Source organism: Micropterus salmoides, unplaced genomic scaffold, assembly GCF_014851395.1.
Source record: "Micropterus salmoides isolate LMB-PRFRI ecotype aquatic unplaced genomic scaffold, ASM1485139v1 Ms_hic_scaffold_2, whole genome shotgun sequence".
Classification (NCBI taxonomy): Eukaryota; Metazoa; Chordata; class Actinopteri; order Centrarchiformes; family Centrarchidae; genus Micropterus; species Micropterus salmoides.
The window spans coordinates 43,359,539-43,380,300 of NW_024041150.1; the positions used below are offsets into that span (position 1 = coordinate 43,359,539).

At 39.8% G+C, this 20,762-nt stretch overlaps 2 long non-coding RNA genes across 2 annotated transcripts; both read right to left on the reverse strand.

The window, feature by feature from the left end:
• Window positions 1–9,423: 9,423 nt before the first annotated feature.
• On the reverse strand, window positions 9,424–10,978 carry LOC119911694. Its single transcript, XR_005445978.1, has 3 exons — window positions 10,904–10,978; window positions 10,650–10,829; window positions 9,424–10,538 (listed from the first exon to the last, which is right to left on the reverse strand). It is a non-coding gene; the product is annotated as an uncharacterized LOC119911694 (long non-coding RNA).
• A 7,313-nt stretch (window positions 10,979–18,291) lies between these two features.
• On the reverse strand, window positions 18,292–20,492 carry LOC119911681. Its single transcript, XR_005445964.1, has 2 exons — window positions 20,385–20,492; window positions 18,292–18,455 (listed from the first exon to the last, which is right to left on the reverse strand). It is a non-coding gene; the product is annotated as an uncharacterized LOC119911681 (long non-coding RNA).
• Between the last annotated feature and the right edge of the window lie 270 nt (window positions 20,493–20,762).

Sequence of the window (20,762 nt, forward strand, 5' to 3'; positions counted from 1 at the left end):
TTCCCATCAGGTGATCTAATGATGTCACTCAAAAGGTGAGCAGGCGTCTCTGTGTAACTCACCGCACCAGCTTCATTTTAAAGAATACTTATCTAATTAACTGAAACTTGATACTTTTAATCCTACATTAAAAAAATCTCAAATTTATGACATAAGTTAACTTTTCACTTACTGAGTCATGAATTTGAAGTTTGTTTTTTCCAATCTAAAAAGGATCCTTTTGTCTCACGATTGTGACTTTTTAATGTCAAAACTTTTCTAAATTTATCTTTTTGTCTTTTTCTGCTCTAAATTAACTCAGTGATAACAGAGTCAAATCAGATCTAAAGTTCAATAATTATGAATAGCAGCAGCCAAACCAGAGCCCAGCAGCATCCAGACAGTAAAACAACGAAGGAAAGAGCAGAAGATGGAGGAACAGCAGCTCTGTTCTCTTTATTCTTCATCTTTATTGGTCTGTCTGCTTCATGAGCAGCAGGTGGCGCTCAAACACAGTCTGACTCTGTAACAAAACCTCTGGACATCCACCTTCACTTCTGCATATTCTCTGCACAGAGAACTCACATCCTGTCTCCACCTGATTTTTAACATGCTGTTGTAATCAGCTGATCCGTTTTGGTGAAGAGGAGACCGACAGCTCCTTGCAGCAGAAACCTCTTTATTGATGGAAACTTAAAACAATAACTCCAGGTCTGTTATTTATCTTAACTAGATCTGCTGTTAACACGCCGCAGGACTACCTGCACACCGGCTGAGCTATAAATATTATGCCGACGTTTGATCTCAATCCGACATCGGTGTGACTTGTTTGTGCAATCTGGGTGGTGTTTGTTATTTATTGGTCAGCAAAAATCATTGAGACAGTGAGTTTCAGACAGTGACAGAAGGAGTTCACTCACCTTGGTTTGTTGTGCAGCTCAGCAGTGAGGTCAGTACTAAAGACAAATCACTCTCAGATTGGTTTGAGGTTTTACATGCAGCAAGACATCTGTACACCTCAGAGAAGATGGAGATCCTGATCCTCACTAAACTCACAGTATCTTCCAGCTTTATTGTGTATTTGTCACCTGCATTAGATTTACCAACACTATATTTCTTATTCATCTCTACATGGAGGAGGTGAGTGCAAAGTAGAGCATGAGCCACAGCCAGAAAGGCCACAATAATGTAAGAAAAACACCAGAGTTTTCTGTTGAGGGGAACTTGAAGGCAACACAGAGAAGCAGGACACTTTGGTAATACATCTGGAAAGCCTGTGACCTGGACGACTGATCTTAGATAACTCTTCACTCTCGCTCACTCCAACTCACTCTGATGTTAAGCCTTTAACGTACAGTTTTAAGCTGCTGTCGCTTTGCTCGTTTTTCTAACTGTGTAATTACTGAAATTTGATGATGTATGTCCCATCGTACCACTTGGTGTTGTGAGATAACACTTTGTGGTTCATTGCTCAGAAAATTTCAAACCACCGTTTCCTGTTTTTACCTCCTGTTTGTCCAGTTCCTCTTCTGCAGTTGGCAGGAAACTTAAATACACAGTTTATGATAGCAGAGATCCTCTCTGCAGATCCCCTGCCTATCCGTGTTGATAACAATTCTCCCTGTACTTAATGCTCACTGTTCTCATGGTGTCTTTAAAGGGTCTGATGGGAATTTCATTAGTTCTGCAGGTATTTGGTCATAAAGCAAAGTGTTACACATAAAAATGTTGGCAAAATAGTGGCGCTAGATAAAAAGTCAGAGGATCACCGATCTTAATACAGTTCATCCTGAGGTGAACGTGAATGTCTGAACCACATTTCATGAAAGACACAGGGTTGGTTTCCTGTTTTGTACAGATATTGTTGTGGACAACATCACCTCCAAAGTGGGATAATTTTTTTTTATATTACTAGAGAATGAAGCTGTGAGTCTTCAGAGTGACTTTCACATGAGATAAAACATGAAGGCTGAATTCTGGGGCTGCTGTCACAGGAGAAGTATCCCAACATGACGACCGGGCCTTTTGTTTGTCAACCCTGTTTGGATCGACCTACGTGAATCTGCCTTCTCCAGCTGTAGCGTTTTTGTTTTTAACAGTATAGTCCAAGTAAGGAGGTGGTTGGCACGTGGTTCAGCGACTGGACTTTTGTATAGAAAAGTAAATATTGATTGATTTTAGTGAAGTTATGTAAGTTAAGTTTTTTAACCCAAGGTAGCTACACCCAACCAAAATGAGATGTTTTACAATGATAATCACTAGTTTTATTCTTTATTTATTACGTCTAACCGGATGTTACATATTTATAGAGTCCCTCCCCTTCCAGTGGACCACCATGGGACCGTACTTCAGAAATAATATGTATACTAGTCAACGGCAGAGACAACTATTCTTTGATATGATGATGGTCAATTTAAAATATAAATTTAAAAGTCAAGAAAGTCGCAGTTTCATGTAAAACTGTTGAAGTATAGTCTGAAAATACATTATTACAAGGACCACAAACCCAAAAGTAACTTTTTCTCTCAATGACTGAAGCTAACGTTACTGAAGCTAACGTCAGAGAGTTTACATGAGAGGATGATGTGATAAAAAGGACTGAGAGTCTTTGGATCAAGCACATCAGGTGAGATACATTTCTGTGTGAAACATAGCTAAGTTACAAACAAGTAACGTTAGTTTGCATTACAGTGTTAACATGTTGCTTTCACACAGCACTTAATGTTAGTTTACTTCTTTAAGACAAACTGCAACTTTCTTGACGGCAAAATAATTTTTTAAATTGACCAACATCATATGTGTAATTCAGAGCACAATTCAAACAGGATAAAAACATTTGACGTTGACTGCCGTACATATTTTTCCCGTGGAAGTGAGGGACTTAGGCTGTCTTATTGCTAACTTGACCGAGGAGCCCTACACGTCCAAAAACCAAGCAAAACGGGTACCCAGGGCATTAAATGCAATGCCAAGGACCAAGTGTCCATATGTGACGAATTGAGAGTGAGACTGTTAGCCTTCTCACACATCCAGTTCAATTCGATAAAATTTTATTAATATAGCACTGATTCACAACAACAGTTATCTCATTGCACTTTTTATATAGAGCAGGTCTAGACCGTGCTCTCTGTGATATTATTTACAGAGGAAAGGTGACAGAGGCAAGGAGTATGAAATCAATAAAATTCAGATCTACCATGACACGTAAGCATCTACTTACCAACGCCAGATATCCTATCAAGGTCGTCTTCACCTTTTCTCAAATGGAAAACATACGTCCTCTGTATGACTATAACGTGGGTGCATTGTGGCCCGGTGGAGAGCACTATGGCCTCACAGCTAGAAGGTTCCAAGTTTAAACCCTGGTCGTCCTGGCTTTTATGTGTAGAGTTTACATGTTCTCCCTGTGTCTGCAGGGGTTTCTTCTGGGTGCTCCGGTATCCCCTCCATCAATAAACATGATAGGTTGGTTCTCTGAGATTTGGTAAACTGTGTGAGGTTTATTAAAAACATATAGTAGTAAATAAAAAATTAAAGACTTCACGTTGTTCTAAAACATCTGAACCAAACCAATATGAACAATAACAAAACTCGAACCTGAATAACTATCAGTTTCCATTTGGACCAAAAACATGTCGACGGCTTTGTACAAAGAATTTACACCTGTATCATGAATCAAGTTCACCTCAGTCAGTCTTTTTCTGAGTGATCAGGCTTCACTAAACCTGACAGAGTTAATTCTGATATCTGCTCTCACACAGCTGCTTACAGAATAAGATTAGAAGAGTTTAAAGTGAGACTGTTGCTGAAGTCTGAGATCCTGAGTTCAACATCATCTACAAGTCAAACTAGAACATGAGGAGTTCCACAGGGAAGTGTTCTGGGTCCTCTGCTGTTTGTGATCTATTAAGGAAATCTGAGGTTTATTTGCTGATGACTCAAACATTTTAGCTTCATTAAGAACCAGAACACACTGAACACACTGGATCAACTCAGAAGAACTCAGAAGATATTGTTGTGGACAACATCACCTCCAAAGTTGGATAATTTTTTTTTATATTACTAGAGAATGAAGCTGTGAGTCTTCAGAGTGACTTTCACATGAGATAAAACATGAAGGCTGAATTCTGGGGCTGCTGTCACAGGAGAAGTATCCCAACATGACGACCGGGCCTTTTGTTTGTCAACCCTGTTTGGATCGACCTACGTGAATCTGCCTTCTCCAGCTGTAGCGTTTTTGTTTTTAACAGTATAGTCCAAGTAAGGAGGTGGTTGGCACGTGGTTCAGCGACTGGACTTTTGTATAGAAAAGTAAATATTGATTGATTTTAGTGAAGTTATGTAAGTTAAGTTTTTTAACCCAAGGTAGCTACACCCAACCAAAATGAGATGTTTTACAATGATAATCACTAGTTTTATTCTTTATTTATTACGTCTAACCGGATGTTACATATTTATAGAGTCCCTCCCCTTCCAGTGGACCACCATGGGACCGTACTTCAGAAATAATATGTATACTAGTCAACGGCAGAGACAACTATTCTTTGATATGATGATGGTCAATTTAAAATATAAATTTAAAAGTCAAGAAAGTCGCAGTTTCATGTAAAACTGTTGAAGTATAGTCTGAAAATACATTATTACAAGGACCACAAACCCAAAAGTAACTTTTTCTCTCAATGACTGAAGCTAACGTTACTGAAGCTAACGTCAGAGAGTTTACATGAGAGGATGATGTGATAAAAAGGACTGAGAGTCTTTGGATCAAGCACATCAGGTGAGATACATTTCTGTGTGAAACATAGCTAAGTTACAAACAAGTAACGTTAGTTTGCATTACAGTGTTAACATGTTGCTTTCACACAGCACTTAATGTTAGTTTACTTCTTTAAGACAAACTGCAACTTTCTTGACGGCAAAATAATTTTTTAAATTGACCAACATCATATGTGTAATTCAGAGCACAATTCAAACAGGATAAAAACATTTGACGTTGACTGCCGTACATATTTTTCCCGTGGAAGTGAGGGACTTAGGCTGTCTTATTGCTAACTTGACCGAGGAGCCCTACACGTCCAAAAACCAAGCAAAACGGGTACCCAGGGCATTAAATGCAATGCCAAGGACCAAGTGTCCATATGTGACGAATTGAGAGTGAGACTGTTAGCCTTCTCACACATCCAGTTCAATTCGATAAAATTTTATTAATATAGCACTGATTCACAACAACAGTTATCTCATTGCACTTTTTATATAGAGCAGGTCTAGACCGTGCTCTCTGTGATATTATTTACAGAGGAAAGGTGACAGAGGCAAGGAGTATGAAATCAATAAAATTCAGATCTACCATGACACGTAAGCATCTACTTACCAACGCCAGATATCCTATCAAGGTCGTCTTCACCTTTTCTCAAATGGAAAACATACGTCCTCTGTATGACTATAACGTGGGTGCATTGTGGCCCGGTGGAGAGCACTATGGCCTCACAGCTAGAAGGTTCCAAGTTTAAACCCTGGTCGTCCTGGCTTTTATGTGTAGAGTTTACATGTTCTCCCTGTGTCTGCAGGGGTTTCTTCTGGGTGCTCCGGTATCCCCTCCATCAATAAACATGATAGGTTGGTTCTCTGAGATTTGGTAAACTGTGTGAGGTTTATTAAAAACATATAGTAGTAAATAAAAATTAAAGACTTCACGTTGTTCTAAAACATCTGAACCAAACCAATATGAACAATAACAAAACTCGAACCTGAATAACTATCAGTTTCCATTTGGACCAAAAACATGTCGACGGCTTTGTACAAAGAATTTACACCTGTATCATGAATCAAGTTCACCTCAGTCAGTCTTTTTCTGAGTGATCAGGCTTCACTAAACCTGACAGAGTTAATTCTGATATCTGCTCTCACACAGCTGCTTACAGAATAAGATTAGAAGAGTTTAAAGTGAGACTGTTGCTGAAGTCTGAGATCCTGAGTTCAACATCATCTACAAGTCAAACTAGAACATGAGGAGTTCCACAGGGAAGTGTTCTGGGTCCTCTGCTGTTTGTGATCTATTAAGGAAATCTGAGGTTTATTTGCTGATGACTCAAACATTTTAGCTTCATTAAGAACCAGAACACACTGAACACACTGGATCAACTCAGAAGAACTCAGAAGATATTGTTGTGGACAACATCACCTCCAAAGTTGGATAATTTTTTTTTATATTACTAGAGAATGAAGCTGTGAGTCTTCAGAGTGACTTTCACATGAGATAAAACATGAAGGCTGAATTCTGGGGCTGCTGTCACAGGAGAAGTATCCCAACATGACGACCGGGCCTTTTGTTTGTCAACCCTGTTTGGATCGACCTACGTGAATCTGCCTTCTCCAGCTGTAGCGTTTTTGTTTTTAACAGTATAGTCCAAGTAAGGAGGTGGTTGGCACGTGGTTCAGCGACTGGACTTTTGTATAGAAAAGTAAATATTGATTGATTTTAGTGAAGTTATGTAAGTTAAGTTTTTTAACCCAAGGTAGCTACACCCAACCAAAATGAGATGTTTTACAATGATAATCACTAGTTTTATTCTTTATTTATTACGTCTAACCGGATGTTACATATTTATAGAGTCCCTCCCCTTCCAGTGGACCACCATGGGACCGTACTTCAGAAATAATATGTATACTAGTCAACGGCAGGAGACAACTATTCTTTGATATGATGATGGTCAATTTAAAATATAAATTTAAAAGTCAAGAAAGTCGCAGTTTCATGTAAAACTGTTGAAGTATAGTCTGAAAATACATTATTACAAGGACCACAAACCCAAAAGTAACTTTTTCTCTCAATGACTGAAGCTAACGTTACTGAAGCTAACGTCAGAGAGTTTACATGAGAGGATGATGTGATAAAAAGGACTGAGAGTCTTTGGATCAAGCACATCAGGTGAGATACATTTCTGTGTGAAACATAGCTAAGTTACAAACAAGTAACGTTAGTTTGCATTACAGTGTTAACATGTTGCTTTCACACAGCACTTAATGTTAGTTTACTTCTTTAAGACAAACTGCAACTTTCTTGACGGCAAAATAATTTTTTAAATTGACCAACATCATATGTGTAATTCAGAGCACAATTCAAACAGGATAAAAACATTTGACGTTGACTGCCGTACATATTTTTCCCGTGGAAGTGAGGGACTTAGGCTGTCTTATTGCTAACTTGACCGAGGAGCCCTACACGTCCAAAAACCAAGCAAAACGGGTACCCAGGGCATTAAATGCAATGCCAAGGACCAAGTGTCCATATGTGACGAATTGAGAGTGAGACTGTTAGCCTTCTCACACATCCAGTTCAATTCGATAAAATTTTATTAATATAGCACTGATTCACAACAACAGTTATCTCATTGCACTTTTTATATAGAGCAGGTCTAGACCGTGCTCTCTGTGATATTATTTACAGAGGAAAGGTGACAGAGGCAAGGAGTATGAAATCAATAAAATTCAGATCTACCATGACACGTAAGCATCTACTTACCAACGCCAGATATCCTATCAAGGTCGTCTTCACCTTTTCTCAAATGGAAAACATACGTCCTCTGTATGACTATAACGTGGGTGCATTGTGGCCCGGTGGAGAGCACTATGGCCTCACAGCTAGAAGGTTCCAAGTTTAAACCCTGGTCGTCCTGGCTTTTATGTGTAGAGTTTACATGTTCTCCCTGTGTCTGCAGGGGTTTCTTCTGGGTGCTCCGGTATCCCCTCCATCAATAAACATGATAGGTTGGTTCTCTGAGATTTGGTAAACTGTGTGAGGTTTATTAAAAACATATAGTAGTAAATAAAAAATTAAAGACTTCACGTTGTTCTAAAACATCTGAACCAAACCAATATGAACAATAACAAAACTCGAACCTGAATAACTATCAGTTTCCATTTGGACCAAAAACATGTCGACGGCTTTGTACAAAGAATTTACACCTGTATCATGAATCAAGTTCACCTCAGTCAGTCTTTTTCTGAGTGATCAGGCTTCACTAAACCTGACAGAGTTAATTCTGATATCTGCTCTCACACAGCTGCTTACAGAATAAGATTAGAAGAGTTTAAAGTGAGACTGTTGCTGAAGTCTGAGATCCTGAGTTCAACATCATCTACAAGTCAAACTAGAACATGAGGAGTTCCACAGGGAAGTGTTCTGGGTCCTCTGCTGTTTGTGATCTATTAAGGAAATCTGAGGTTTATTTGCTGATGACTCAAACATTTTAGCTTCATTAAGAACCAGAACACACTGAACACACTGGATCAACTCAGAAGAACTCAGAAGATATTGTTGTGGACAACATCACCTCCAAAGTTGGATAATTTTTTTTTATATTACTAGAGAATGAAGCTGTGAGTCTTCAGAGTGACTTTCACATGAGATAAAACATGAAGGCTGAATTCTGGGGCTGCTGTCACAGGAGAAGTATCCCAACATGACGACCGGGCCTTTTGTTTGTCAACCCTGTTTGGATCGACCTACGTGAATCTGCCTTCTCCAGCTGTAGCGTTTTTGTTTTTAACAGTATAGTCCAAGTAAGGAGGTGGTTGGCACGTGGTTCAGCGACTGGACTTTTGTATAGAAAAGTAAATATTGATTGATTTTAGTGAAGTTATGTAAGTTAAGTTTTTTAACCCAAGGTAGCTACACCCAACCAAAATGAGATGTTTTACAATGATAATCACTAGTTTTATTCTTTATTTATTACGTCTAACCGGATGTTACATATTTATAGAGTCCCTCCCCTTCCAGTGGACCACCATGGGACCGTACTTCAGAAATAATATGTATACTAGTCAACGGCAGGAGACAACTATTCTTTGATATGATGATGGTCAATTTAAAATATAAATTTAAAAGTCAAGAAAGTCGCAGTTTCATGTAAAACTGTTGAAGTATAGTCTGAAAATACATTATTACAAGGACCACAAACCCAAAAGTAACTTTTTCTCTCAATGACTGAAGCTAACGTTACTGAAGCTAACGTCAGAGAGTTTACATGAGAGGATGATGTGATAAAAAGGACTGAGAGTCTTTGGATCAAGCACATCAGGTGAGATACATTTCTGTGTGAAACATAGCTAAGTTACAAACAAGTAACGTTAGTTTGCATTACAGTGTTAACATGTTGCTTTCACACAGCACTTAATGTTAGTTTACTTCTTTAAGACAAACTGCAACTTTCTTGACGGCAAAATAATTTTTTAAATTGACCAACATCATATGTGTAATTCAGAGCACAATTCAAACAGGATAAAAACATTTGACGTTGACTGCCGTACATATTTTTCCCGTGGAAGTGAGGGACTTAGGCTGTCTTATTGCTAACTTGACCGAGGAGCCCTACACGTCCAAAAACCAAGCAAAACGGGTACCCAGGGCATTAAATGCAATGCCAAGGACCAAGTGTCCATATGTGACGAATTGAGAGTGAGACTGTTAGCCTTCTCACACATCCAGTTCAATTCGATAAAATTTTATTAATATAGCACTGATTCACAACAACAGTTATCTCATTGCACTTTTTATATAGAGCAGGTCTAGACCGTGCTCTCTGTGATATTATTTACAGAGGAAAGGTGACAGAGGCAAGGAGTATGAAATCAATAAAATTCAGATCTACCATGACACGTAAGCATCTACTTACCAACGCCAGATATCCTATCAAGGTCGTCTTCACCTTTTCTCAAATGGAAAACATACGTCCTCTGTATGACTATAACGTGGGTGCATTGTGGCCCGGTGGAGAGCACTATGGCCTCACAGCTAGAAGGTTCCAAGTTTAAACCCTGGTCGTCCTGGCTTTTATGTGTAGAGTTTACATGTTCTCCCTGTGTCTGCAGGGGTTTCTTCTGGGTGCTCCGGTATCCCCTCCATCAATAAACATGATAGGTTGGTTCTCTGAGATTTGGTAAACTGTGTGAGGTTTATTAAAAACATATAGTAGTAAATAAAAAATTAAAGACTTCACGTTGTTCTAAAACATCTGAACCAAACCAATATGAACAATAACAAAACTCGAACCTGAATAACTATCAGTTTCCATTTGGACCAAAAACATGTCGACGGCTTTGTACAAAGAATTTACACCTGTATCATGAATCAAGTTCACCTCAGTCAGTCTTTTTCTGAGTGATCAGGCTTCACTAAACCTGACAGAGTTAATTCTGATATCTGCTCTCACACAGCTGCTTACAGAATAAGATTAGAAGAGTTTAAAGTGAGACTGTTGCTGAAGTCTGAGATCCTGAGTTCAACATCATCTACAAGTCAAACTAGAACATGAGGAGTTCCACAGGGAAGTGTTCTGGGTCCTCTGCTGTTTGTGATCTATTAAGGAAATCTGAGGTTTATTTGCTGATGACTCAAACATTTTAGCTTCATTAAGAACCAGAACACACTGAACACACTGGATCAACTCAGAAGTGATGCTCTGTGGTGACAGCAGTGATGACATCATCACAGTCATCATCCAATCCCTCCTCAGCCTGAGGGGGCGGGGTCATCACCATGGAGACGGGCAGGTAATTTTCTGCAGTCAGAGCAGGTTAGAAAGAAAATGTAGATCATTTATCTGTTAGAGACAACTGTCAATAATCAGTGATATTTATTGACTGATTGACTGATGGATTCAGAGTGTTACCTGTGGGCCTGTGTCGATATAAAGACACCAGGAGGACAGTGGAGATGCAGTATGGACAGAACACCACCAGGTGGTAGATCAGTCTGAACACAAGCTGGATGGGGTCTGAGGCAGGGGGCGATAGAGTAGGCGGGATGGTCAGAGCTGCAGATGTGGGCGGGGCTGAGGTTGTAGGTTTACCTGTAGAGAGAATCCACCTGGTCAGGTGAATCTCTGGATGAAATAAGTCCTGAAATCAAAGGTAACCTCTTCACCTGTGACAGAGATCCAGCTGGATGGAGACTCTCCACGACCTCTGATGTTACACTTGTAGAGGCCTTCATCAGACTTGTTAACATGGTGGATGGTCATGTGACCTGTAGGCTCAGTCCTGATGAGGGAGCCATCTTTATAGAAACCAGCTGGGAGGTTGGAGGGAGGGGTCTCTGTTTTACAGTGCAGAGTGACATCATGTCCCTCCATCACAGGGAGGACAGGACTCTGCAGGATCACTGGTCCACCTCAACACAGAGACAAACTACAGCATTTCATCATTTACACACAGCTTCATCAACACTAACTCCACAGTCTGATCTTACCAGTGACAGTGATGCTGATGGTGTTACTGGTTGCTCCCTCTCTGGACTCACACCAGTAAACTCCACTGTCCAATAAGAGGATGTTGCTGATGTTACAGGAAGAACCAGCTGATCTTCCCCAGCCAGCTCCACACTGAGTCCTGGTTTCTCTGGTTGTGTTCCTCCTCAGCGTCCATCCAGCAGAGCTGTCGTCCTCCTCACAGCTCAGAGAGACAGACTTCCAGCTGAAAAACTGAGAGCTGCTGGGACTCACAGTCAGAGAGGCTGGAGGAAGAGACAGAAAGATGTGGTTAAAGAGATGATTTGCATTCATTTTCTCCACATTCCTCATATTCCTACTTTCTCACTGTCACTTCTTCACTGCCGAACTGATCTCTGAGTTTCAGGCACTGAATTAATCTCAGATTAGAGCTGATAGACAAAAGTTTTCTGCATGTTTTCAACGGTGGTTGAGATCTGGCTACTTGTGTTGTAGTTGTAAATATTTTAATATGTTAGCCACTCAGTGTTGCAGACTTGACAGCTTTGGCTGTGACAGAAGAAGTTTGCTCACCTTGGTTTGTTGTGCAGCTCAGCAGTGAGGTCAGAACTAAAGAGAAATCACACTCAGGTTGGTTTGAGGTTTTACATGCAACAAGAGATCTGCACTTTCCACAAAACACAACAATCTGCTTGTAGTGCACAGAAAAACAGCCACACGTTGATATTAGATATGAAAATAATAAGTTTTATTTATTTAAAGGACACAGTCAATTTTTTTAGTTTACTTTCCACAAACAGAGCATGTTGAAATGTGTGTCTCAAAGTGTCCTAGAGCAAGATACTGAAGCCCCAATGACCCATCAGTGTATGAATGTGTGTGAATGGGTGAATGTGACGTAGTTTAAAGCGCTTTGAGTGGTCGGAAGACTACAAAGCAGCTACACAAATACAGAGCATTTCAACACGTTCTCACCTCAATGAGCATTTACCATTTAGGATGAGCAACCTTTGAGGTTTTTACACCCACTGTCCTCATCTGTGCATGTGTATCTGTGTTATCCAGCTGTGTCATGTTAAGCAGGATGTGCGATCCCTTGCCGAGGATTGGCTGGCGCAAGACCTGCCTACTTCCTGGTTCCAGCTCGTGATCTGATTGGTGCGGCGTCTGGCAACCTCCTCCAATCATCTACCGCCTTCCCGATCATCTCCTGTTTAATTAGCTGCCTACCTGTGTGAACTTTTTTTTACTGTTTTGCCCTTTTATTAACGCGCGTGTTTGTGTTTTATTGTGGTAATCATGTTAACTGCTGTTGGAGCGCTTGCTCAAGTGGGAGGTGTTAGATCTTAGTGTCGGTTTGTTGCCTTACCTTGTGAATTGTGTTAAGGAAGCAGGGCAAGTATCTTAGTGGGGATTACTGATATCAACCAGACACCCCGCAGTTTGTTAGACACACTAGGCTTAGAGGGTGCTGCTCATTTTGCATTTTGTTTCTTGCTGAACAGGTCAGAGTTTTGTTTAGTCACAGGTGGCTCTCTCTCAGTTGGAAAGGCCTCTTTAAGTTATATTTGTTTCTTTCATTTAAGCAGCATCCACCAGCCCTTTTTCCCGTTCTGTTTGTAAACCCTGGCAATAATAAATAACTTGCACTTTTACCAAAAACATTCTGGTTCATGTTGCTTCCCTTTACCCCATGAGCCAGGTCGTAACCTTTGTAGACAGGTTTGAGCAGCGGCTGGGTTGACTGGAGGGAAAGTGGCTGGTGTGGACTTAAGTAGGCGAGGAACGTTAGGACTCCTTTCCTGATTAAGAACCTCTCCTACGCATTATCTACTTCATTCCAGAGAGTAATAGTGTGTAGTATAGCTGTTCCCCTTGTGTGGTGGACTGACAGATTTTAAAGACTTTATAGTTACTGGTCTACCTTTTTGTCTTGTGTAGGTTTTGAGTTGCTTTTAGTTTTGTACGTTTAGTTATTTTCTTTTTGTATTTGTCATGTGTATTTGCTTTTCATTTTAGTTGTTGTTAATTCTTATATTAAGACAAGCTTAGCCGAGTTGGCCAAAGGACTGATCAACAAGTTTCAAGCACTGTGAAGCATACAGGGTTATTTGACTCCCTGACTCTGACCACTCGGTCATTTAGGGTTACTGTTTCTCACCATCAGGCGGCCAGAAGCAGGATTGAGAGCTTGGAGGAGCTCAGCAGGTGGAACAAGGCGTACTGGAGGATTATGAGGACAGACTGAGCAGCACTGGCCCCGATGCTGCACTGAATATTTGTCACTGTCAATTTTACAAACAATTAAGGTGCCATTACATGTAGAAACCCTATTTTAACTTGTTTGTTTTTTTGTATTTTGACTTCGATTGTGTTTTAAATAGTCAACCTCTGGTCCGAGCTTGGGCATGTGTGTGCTTTTCTCTTCTGAAGCACTTCAGGATAGTAAATACCTTTCTGTATAAAACTTTAAAACGTTTCTACTTTTCTCTATAACTCACTGCTCTAAAAATCACCAGAAATGTTTACGAACTAATCTTTAAGACAACGTGGAGACAAGCATTTGTATATTCTTACTTACCTAGCAGCCACAGTAAAGATGATTTCTCCATTTTAGATCTTGGTCATGTGAGATCAGCACATTAATGTTTTACCAGTCACACCAAGTAAAACCCTTTCCTTCCTTTTTGTGTCACTCGTACTCTTGTGGTTTTCTCTCACACAGTTAACGGGAAATAAACTTAATGCTGAGTCTCAAAGTGAATAACTGACCAGGTTGTGCAGAGCCTCAGGGGCGACACTTACTGAGAGACAAATCACATATTTGGCCAGTTTAGTCTTTTATACACAGCATGTATTAACTTTGTATTTGTATATAATTTAACAAACACACCTATATGGAAAAATGAGCACATGTTCATGTGGCAATAAATAAAGGACAATAAAAAAATAGAGACATTTGGTTTGTTCTTATGGACACCTATCTGAGGAGATTTTTGGGCACATGTGACCAAATTAGTCGCACTCTGGAGCTCTTGGTAGACTTTGTGCTTTTTCACTTTGAAAACCTATTACATGCAACAACAACAACAACAACAAAATATATATATAAAGGAAAGGGAACCATGACTACCCAAGATGCAGCTGAATGATGTCACACAACAATGGCAGCTCCCATGGAAGCACACATGGTAAACCATCAACTAAAAGGTGACAAAGTATATATGTCTTTTATTAAAATAATAAATACTATCATATAATAAAATCTGTTCTGCATGTAATTGATGTAGAAATATGTTGCCAATGTTATCAGGTAGCTGGTTACACTAAACAATTTCTGAAAATCATCTTCTCTGCAGAAAAGTTATTCAGGAAAACATTAAAAAAGAAGTGTGTAAACATTGGGAAATATACATTTACTGACTTATGAGGATTACCGACTGATGCAGCTACACAGTTTGTCACAGTCAGAGATGTTTTTCGTTCACTTTCAGCGTCATATACCATCATGCACCTGGAGCTCTTTGAGGTCAGAAGTCAGATAGTAATACACATTCCTGGGTTTCTGTATGATAAGCTGCTGGACTTCTGTCCTTGTGCAGTCATTAGTGTAAAGTGTAAAAAGGAGAGCTGATCTGGGCTCAGAGAGAGCATTGTTTACTCTGACCTGTTGAGAACAGTTTGTTAAAAAAGTACAGCAGTATAATAAATAAAAATAATAAAAATACCAGAGACTAAAAGCAGCAACATGTTTCAGTTTCTGGATGAGCATTTCAGGCTGCAGAGTGTTGCAAAGCTGAACTAAAATCAACAATCAAAATGCCTGCTGAGCTGTTTGCTGACCAGGTGTAAAATGCTGCTGCTTCCAAACAAACTGAAAGGGATCTGAAAGCTCACCAACATCTTGCTTAAGAAACGACACCATTATCCTCTCAAGATATTTCATGACAACAGAAGTCAGAGCCACAGGCCTGAAATCATTATTCACCTTTCGGTAAGGTTTTTTAGTTACAGGTGTAATTACTGATTTTTTCCACAAGGTGGGGATGGTGTGTGAGTCTGCTGAGTTTTCAAAGATGGGGCTCTGTGCAGCTGTCTGCTCCTCTGCTCATGTCTTCAGGAGGAATGCAGATAATCCATCCGGCCCTGAGGCTTCGAAAGTCTTTAAAAAGTGATCTGACCTCCATCTTTGAGCTGGTGTCATGTTAGTGATTACCTTCACAGTGTCCCATAACTAATGTTTTATGTCTCCTTCTGGCTTCCCTGGGTGTGTGAAGCTCTATTTTCACAGAAAACCCACACACACAGACCAATACCTACTCTTCGATTCACACCACCCACTGGAGCACAAGCTAGGGGTCATGAGAACACTGCACCACAGAGCGGAAAACATACCAACAAGCACCCAAGCCAGAGAGAAGGAACAGAACCACCTGAAGGGGGCACTAACAGACTGTGGAGACCCTAAATGGGCTTTTGTGAAAACAGCCACAAGATCCAAGAAGAACAAAACTACAGGGGAGGAGGAAAAGAAGGTCAAACGCAACAACATTGTGATTCCATACGTGTCTGGAGTATCAGAGAAACTCAGGAGGATTTTCAACAACAACATAACATCCCTGTGTTTTTTAAACCCAAGAACACACTAAGACAGATGCTGGTACACCCCAAAGACCGCACACCCAAACACAAGAAAAGCAATCTAGTGTATGCGGTCCACTGCAGTGAGGAATGCACAGACCTGTATATTGGGGAGACTAAACAACCACTACACAAACGCATGGCTCAACACAGAAGGGCCAACTCCTCAGGTCAAGACTCTGCAGTCTACTTACATCTGAAGGACAGAGGACACTCGTTTGAGGACCACCAGGTGAACATTTTAGACAGAGAAGATGGATGGTTTGAAAGAGGTGTCAAGGAAGCCATCTACACCAGGGTTGAGAAGCTGTCATTGAACAGGGGAGGGGGTCTACGCCACCACTTATCCCCCACTTACAATGCGGTCCTTTCATCACTTCCCAGGAAACTCAACAAACGTACCTCAGGTGAAGATACCAACGATGGTCGTTCAGTCTTGGCCACAGGTAGTCTTAACGACTGTAACGACTGTCGTCACAGCAACAAGGAACACTAACGAAACAGCGGTATCGATGACCCGGGATAACGACCCCACTGAGGTTAAATAGCTGAGTTTCCCTGCCAGTCAGTCTGAACTGAAGAAGTCCTTTGGATGAGGGACGAAACGTCTTCCAGTATCTTCAACCAAGTCCAGTTGCCCTTCATTTTAACCTTCGTTGGAACTCTATTTTCACAGTTTTCAGTTGTTATGATATGGTCTTTATTTTGTTATTTAATCTTTAGTTATGTTTGGTTTGTTGTTAGGAAATACAGTTTTTTTTTCTGGTTCACTGCTCTAGAGAACAGTAAAAGTGGGGAAGACGTGGGCTGTGTTGTGGTCTGAGTTTGACCGCAAGGGATCTTTATGTAATAAGAAAAACATCAATTTGCAGGAAACAAAGTGAAACTGAACAGCTTTGTCAGGGAATTCATTAACAATTCTGGACCGAATAATAATTTCAAATGATGTTGTGACTTCAGAGGGTTTATTCTTTAACAATTACTTATACTTCTACTTGAGTATGATTTGTGTACTCCACCTCTGATCAACAGGGAGTCAGTAAAATGTGAATGAGTACACTGAGCCACAGCACTTCCTACTCAGCTTTATAGTGGTTTGAGGGAATATTACTGTAACTGTCCGCTTGGAGTCATTTAAGATGTATTGATTTGCAATTATTGTGAATTTATTTTATGTATTTGTAAAGGATGTTTTTTTTAGGATTATGGTAAACATGGGCAGACAACTTCCACAGCTGCCAGTAGCGTCCACAAGTGAGCAGTGTATTTTCTGCCACTGGGCTAAATAAACCCCTGTGAAAGTGTAGATAAACCCCGTACTTACCAGTTTAAGGTTGTTGCAAACCACAAACAAATAGCAGAGCGTGCATAGAGCACACGTAAAAGACGCCGACTTATGAAGATTTTAAGAAATCCAAAACAAAGGAAACATCAAATCTTAAGTTTACAACCTTGGGAAGCGGAACGAGGTATTTATCTTGGAAGCTGGAAGTTCTTTAGTGGTGTGTAATATTGACGAAGAGCCATTTAGCTCGATGTATTAACTAACTGTGTGTTTTAAAAGTTATTGTGTATATTGATATAGAGTAATGGTAGTTTAATTTGTGTATTTAATTAGGTTTACGGTTTTGCATGTTTGATTTTAGATTCTTCCAAAGGTATAAAGGTACTTATATTTGTATATCTTTATAGTTTTCATGGTGCTTACTGTATAGTACAAGGAGGAACTGTAATAAATAAAGAAAGGGTAAAAGAAATCAGTCGAGACTCTCTGAATCTTGCTTTACCCACTGAGGGCAGTTACAATTACAGTAGGTACATATATTTAAGGGGACTGCAAGGATGGTGTATTTGTGAGGGGTGTCTGACCTGTAGTGGTGGGACACCTGGGCAAAAAATGCCCGGTAGAATGTTTTGTCCCAGTCCAGTCCTGATTAGGTCATCCATCAGGTCCCCAGACCCCCATGATGGTTCATACCTGCAACCTCAAACATGCTTCACTGGTGTTGTTGTGGCTTACAACTGTATTCAGCAACACAGGGACTGTGCTTAAGTTGAATCATGTTCATGCTGTTCAGAGTCTGCGGCTGCAGTTTTGTTTATTTTTAGTTATCTGTCGAGAAACCTGTCGGTTAGCCACAGCGAAACCAGAACACGTCACATTTTCCATCCAACAGCTTTGTGAAACCAACAGAACCAGAGGAGAAAAACAAGAACGAGACCAAAGTTTACTGGTCCTGCAGAGAAAGAAGTTGCTGCTGCAACAAGAAACAAAAACATTAATAAAATATACAGTAAATAAAAGTAAAGTTATTACATTGCCCCCAAAACAATTGGAGTTTATTATTAGTTTGTGTTCAGTAGAAATATATGAATGACAACAGGTAACATGTTGGTTCTGTACTGAAACACTTACAGGGTAAAAAAAATTAATGACTTAAAAAACAGGATTTTAACAATTTATTTATATAATTAATGGATGTGCTGAGGTGTGAGGGGCTCTGGGGACCAGTTCCAGGCCAGCTGGACATCAGTGGTTGGACTGGTGTGAAGGTGTGAAGGTCTACCTCAGTGAAGAGTAGACGACCTCTGGCTCTGCTGGAAACTCTGAACACACAAACACAAACAGTTCAAACAACATGAGAAACTGCTGGAGACAAAGAAACTCCGTCACCAGACAACAACTCTGCTTCACTCAGTTCTCAGGAACTAACAAGAGTTTCAAACTAGAGATTCACTGAATCAGGTCGCACCAGTAAAAACGTCTCAGCTAGTAAAGACTTCAGTGTCTAAGTAAGCTGTAATATAACCTCCTATAGTTTAATGTTTACACTTGTGGATATATATTGAGCGGGAAATATCAGATAAGCAAAACTAACCAACAGTACGTCGTCATTTAGTCTTTATTATCATCAAGTTTTGTAATTTGAGGAATGATGTGTTTATTGTGAATAATTTAAAATCTTCTAAGTTTACATAATTATTAGACATCAGATATTGTCAACAACATTACAAAACTCAAATCTGTGATTTGTTAATTCACATTTATTTAACTGTTGTGTAAATATAAACAAAGTTAGAATTTAATGCCTGCCACACACTCAACAAAAAAATTGCACAGAGCACTCAAGTATCACCTGTTTGAAAGTCTCAACAATAAGCGGGCTAACTGGTAACAGGTGAGATGTCAAGACTGGATATATGCATCTCGTGGATGCAATTAAATTTTAAAAATGTACCTTTCATTCGAGATTCATACAAATTATATGTTTACATATAAAGTAAAATATTTCAGCATTTTTTGTTTTAATCTTGGTGATTGCAGCCTACAGCTCATGGAAATCAAAAATCTACATCTCAAAATATTAGAATATTAGAATAAAGAAGGGACGTTACAGAAATGCCGACCTTCTGAAAAGTTCTGAAAAAGGTTAATTCTCGCAGTCAGCACTTAGCCTGGTCTCCTTTTGCATGAATTGCTGCATCAGCCCGTAGCACTGCTCAGGTGTTGTGCATGAACGACGTTTAACGTCCAATAAATGCAGAAAGTTAAGTTGGTTGGAAGATAGCAAATATAATAATATCCTGAAATAATTTAGTTTAGGCTATGCCTTGGTGCCTAGACCTGCCAACTAATGCCTTTTGTTAGAAAAGAAAACAGCCCACATTTCCTTAGACCTGTATACCACTACTGACCTGTAGGTCACTGTCAAAAAAGCCAAATTATATTGACCATGATTTCATGTATAAAAGAAACAAAATGGTGAAACATTCAAGAGGGGTGAATACTACCGCTAGCAAGCTAGCACTTCCGGTCTGTATGGGGCGCCCCAGAGCGTCTCATAGAGACACTTCTGGAAGCGTTTCATGGAGACGCACCCGGTGCCTTTAGCGTCAAATACCTACGCTTTGTCACTCTTTCTCAAATCGTCGGTATATGACGCCCTGAGATGAGAACAGGCTGTTGGGATATATTAGGCAGCAAGTGAACATTGTGTCCTCAAGGTTGAGGTGTTAGAAGCAGGAAAAATGGGCAAGATTGAGAATTTGAGCAACTTTGACAAGGGCCAAATTGTAATGGCTAGACAACTGGGAGAACATCTCCAAAAGAAAACAAACTCCATCATTTTAAATTTTAGAATATGTTGTTCTTAACACTCTGTCTCTACCTGTTGTGTAACAAATTTATTTCACCAGTAATAGCTATCGTCAAGAGTATCGTATGTTTCCACGGTGATCACCATGATTCATAACTATTAAAATAATTAAAATCATGTGGTAGTTGATATGTATACATCCCTCCTGAACCGTGTCTTGACTGTCTTAGAGATCCTCATGTTTCGTCCTTCTGACCTGCCAATTATCCACATCTCTTTAAAGGAATAGTTCAACGGTTTGGGAAGTACTCTTTTTCTTTCTGGGAAATGAGGAGATTGATCTGAGTCAGGTCATGGTTAGCTTAGCACAAAGGCTGTAAGCAGGGGGAAACAGCTAACCTGGCTCTGTCCAAAGTTAATAAATAAAGAGCAGCCGTACCTCTCGTCTTGTGTGGCCTGACAGCTATTTGTCCATAACTGACATCTCCTGAGTAGACTGCAGCTGGATCACTCTCTGGAAAACAAAATACACAGAAATACACACAAATTACTACAGTTGATACCAGTACTGTTAGTATATTTAGTACTGTCGTACTACTACTGGTATGTTTACTGCTGTTTACATTATTATAAGTACTAAAACACATGTAATAATACTAGTGGTGTAGTAAGTTCTACTATAAACGGCAGCAGGTTTGACAGTTTTCTTCTTCTCAACACCACTGCTGTGAAAGGTGAAAGACCAAGTATGGCTGGAAGGTATTTTTCTGTAACTAGACAATCATAAAGCTCTTCGCTTCTATTAAAACAAGTTTAA